The sequence below is a fragment of the Macaca fascicularis genome, chromosome 13 (genome assembly GCF_037993035.2).
Source record: "Macaca fascicularis isolate 582-1 chromosome 13, T2T-MFA8v1.1".
Taxonomy (NCBI): domain Eukaryota; kingdom Metazoa; phylum Chordata; class Mammalia; order Primates; family Cercopithecidae; genus Macaca; species Macaca fascicularis.
Window position 1 is genome coordinate 83,951,537 of NC_088387.1, and position 3,990 is coordinate 83,955,526.

General features: G+C 40.0%; 1 pseudogene; it reads right to left on the reverse strand.

Annotated features, from left to right (window-relative positions):
- Window positions 1–314: 314 nt before the first annotated feature.
- Window positions 315–1,077, reverse strand: LOC102146438 (large ribosomal subunit protein uL30 pseudogene; annotated as a pseudogene).
- Between the last annotated feature and the right edge of the window lie 2,913 nt (window positions 1,078–3,990).

A 3,990-nucleotide genomic window follows, 5' to 3' on the forward strand; every position in this document is an offset into this window, starting at 1 on the left:
CATTTGCAAGTAGGAGAGCCACTGGAGAGAGTTCTAGCGAGAAGATCTAGATTTTGAATTCTTCTGTGCCTTGGTAAACTGTCTAAGTTGGGCCGTTTGTTGTGAACCTGGGTGACTTCTTTGCTCTGTAGGAAAGTGCAAGTCAAATCCAAGTGAGAAAAGAAAGTATAGAGTTTTGTAGTAATTCATTTTTCTTAATGAAGTTCAATCATTCACTTATTTGTTTATTTATTTTTATTTATTTATTTTTTCAATTTGAGAGCAAGTACTGTTTATTAACCGACCAGCTAAGAAAAATAATCATGGTAGACACCTTAGTTCATTCTTTTAATAAGCCTGTTGATCTGGTCCTCCCTGTTGCCAACATCTCCACCTTCTACAAAATGGGTGGCTTTTTCTTCATTTCACCTTGTGGAGAAGATAATTTGAAGAGCCACAGGAAGTTATTTGCTTCTTTGAAGCGTTTTCCAACAGTATAGTTCTCATTAATCAGATCCTCCGTGCAGACAATGCCATATTTACCAAGAGATCGATCAATCAAAGCATTATCTGTCAAAGCAATTTTCTTCTTACTGATTTTGCCATAACCACGCTGGTAGATGTATTCGTTTACTGACTTCAGATTTGGGTACTCCTATGCAATATATGGCTCTACAATCCTCAGCATGTTAACTAAAGCCTTGTTGAGCTTCACAAAGGCTCCATTGAAGATTTGACAAAGGCGAAGAAGCTGCAACAACTTTCAGACCTTTGGGCTCATACCACTGACACCTCTGATCCTGATGACAAATGCCAATTTGGGTTCTTCAGGTACCTAGAAGTTGCCAGCTTTTCTTGCCATCCTTGCCATTCGTATTTCAGTTCTATACATCTGCCTATATTCCTTGCGATAGTGCTTTGCTTTTTCGTAGATAAGCTTCCTCCTTGCCTTTTGAAGCATCTTTTGGGCAAACATCTTTCAAAGGCTCTTGATCTTCAGCTCTGCAAAATTCCTTCCCTTTTTCTTAAGGGTTTCTGGCATAGCAGGAACCTTCTTCTTCTCTTCTCCACCCTCCATGGTTCCAGCTGGAAAAAGAGTTCATTCACTTACCTAACAAGTATTTATTGAGATTCTTCTATGTGCTAGCTGCTGTGCTTGGTGGTAGGAATACTGAGAGCTATAGTGACAAACACAATAAATCATAGCCCATAAACCATTGGTGTGACATCTGGCAGAGTAACAGCTGTCCAAGTATGCACCAAATGACACCCATTCCATGAAATTCTCTTGTCCCCACTGGAAAGAGAAAGACAAAGGAAGAAAGAATAAAGGAAGAAGGAAAGAAAGGAAAAGCAGGGAGAATTACTTTTTCTCAAATTTGGGAAACACTATACTCTCTGTTTTCATTGTATCATAGAATAATAAATGCTTTGGTATGTTCTTCTATAAATAATTGTGCTAGTTTTGTTTAATTTAATAGAATTCTACCTACTAATATTTTGAGGACTAGTTTTCTGTGAAACATTCTTTGAGGAAACTCAGTAGAAATTAGTGTCAAAAACTACCAGGATGGCAAAGCTGCCTTGCCATAGTTGTTGGTGGTCACGTGTTGCTGCCACTGAGTGAAATCCACCATGGAGCCACTAAGCCTGTCCTCTGTGACTGCCAAACACACTTCGTGCAGTGCAGGGGGCTCCCTGCTGTGCACCTTCCCTGTGAGAAATGGCTCGTCCTGGCTACTCACTCACCTATTCCAGTTCATTTACTTTCATAATCCTGGCTTCAAATTTACTTCACCTGGTAGCATTTTCTGAAGCGACATCATTAGAATAAAGGAACATTTTATTATTTAATTTTCTTATGACAATAGCAAAGCATGCTTATCATAGAAACACTGTAAAATGATAGAAACTGGTAAAAGGAAATAAAAGCCCATCCAGAAATAACTACTGTTGATGTCTTGGTGAGCATCCTCTCAATGTTCTCTCCCTACCTCTATTCTCTCTCTCTCTCTTTCTTTCTCTGTCTCTCACATACACACATCAAAAATGAAATCATGGCCGGGTGCGGTGGCTCAAGCCTGTAATCCCAGCACTTTGGGAGGCCGAGACGGGCGGATCACGAGGTCAGGAGATCGAGACCATCCTGGCTAACACGGTGAAACCCCGTCTCTACTAAAAAATACAAAAAACTAGCGGGGCGTGGTGGCGGGTGCCTGTAGTCCCAGCTACTTGGGAGGCTGAGGCAGGAGAATGGCGTGAACCTGGGAGGCGGAGCTTGCAGTGAGCTGAGATCCGGCCATTGCACTCCAGCCTGGGCGGCAGAGCGAGACTCCGTCTCAAAAAAAAAAAAAAAAAAAAAAGAAATCATTGGAATTTTTTCACTTAATACTATATTGTGACAGGGGCTGTCTTAGTTTTCACTATACTTGCAGTGCCTCAGGCAGACAGTGACACTCTGTAACTGCCCAGTGGAGATTTGGTGAGAGGACAACCAGTTCTAAGGCCTCTGCTAGCTCTGAAACTATTTGATCTTTATCATTCTTTTTTAAAAATCATTCTTTTACTCTGTGAATCTTACATGTGGCAATTTACCCTGTGTTGATTTTTAAAGGATTATTAGATTTTATTTTTTAGAACAGTTTTAGATTTACAGAAAAATTGAGCTCATAGTATAGAACCTCCTCTCCCCAGATGTTCTACTGTTTCCCTGTTATTAACACCATGTATTAGTATGGAACATTTGCTGTAGTTAATGAAAAAATACTGATACAATATTAGTAACTAAAGTTCATAGTTTACATTAAAGTTTATCTTTGTGTTGTACACTGTATTAGTTTTGACAAATGTATGATATCATATATTCATCATTACAGTATCATAGAGAAAAGATTTATATCCCTAAAAATACCGTGTACTTCACCAATTCATCTCTCCTCCCTTCCCGTCTCCCAACCTCTGGCAACCACTGATTTTTTTTTTTTTTACTATCTCCATAGTTTTGCCTTTCCAGAATGCCATCTAGATGGAATCATATAACATGTAACCTTTTAAGATTGGCTTCTTTCACTTAGCAATATACATTTAAAGTTTCTTCGTATCTTTTTATAGCTTCATAGCTCATTTCTTTTTATGAAAAGAAAATCATCCCATGTATCTCTATACCACTACTTTTTTTTTTTTTTTAGATGGAGTTTCGTTCTTGTTGTCTGGGTTGGAGTGCAATGGCATGATCTCGGGTCACTGCAACTGCCGCCTCCTGGGTTCAAGCGATTCTCCTGCCTCAGCCTCCTGAGTAGCTGGAATTACAGGCATGCGCCACCACACCCGGATAATTTTTGTATTTTTAGTAGAGATGGGGTTTCTCCATGTTGCCCAGGCTAGTCTCAAACTCCCAACCTCAAGTGATCCTCCTGCTTCGGCCTCCCAAAGTGCTGGGATGCGTGAGCCACTGCGCCTGACCACCACTACTTTTTAATTCATTCACCTATTGAAGGACACCCAGTTTTTGGTGATTGTGATTTTACTTATTGCAAAAACTGCTATAAGTATTTGTCTGTAAGTTTTTGTGTGGACATACATTTTAAAACCAACCGGACAAAAAACCTAGGAGCATGATTGCTCGAACGTATGATAAAGTTGTGTTTAGCTTTGGAAGAAACTGCCAAACGCTCTTCCAAAGTGGTTGTACAATTTTGCATTCCCAGTAGCAAGAAACAAGAATTCCTGTTTTTCTGTGTTCTTACCAGCATTTGGTACTGTCAGTACTTTTTGTATTTTAGCCTTTCTAATAGGTGTGTAGTATCTCACTGTTGTTTTAATTTGCAACTCCCTAATGACACATGATACTGAGCATCTTTTCATGTGCTTATTTACCATCTGTATGATTTTTTTTTAAAGTTAGGTATTGATTCAGGTCTTCACTCATCCCTCCCTCCCTCCCTCCCTCCCTCCCTCCCTCCCTCCCTCCCTCCCTTCATTCTCCCTCCCTCCCTCCTTCTCCTCCCTCCA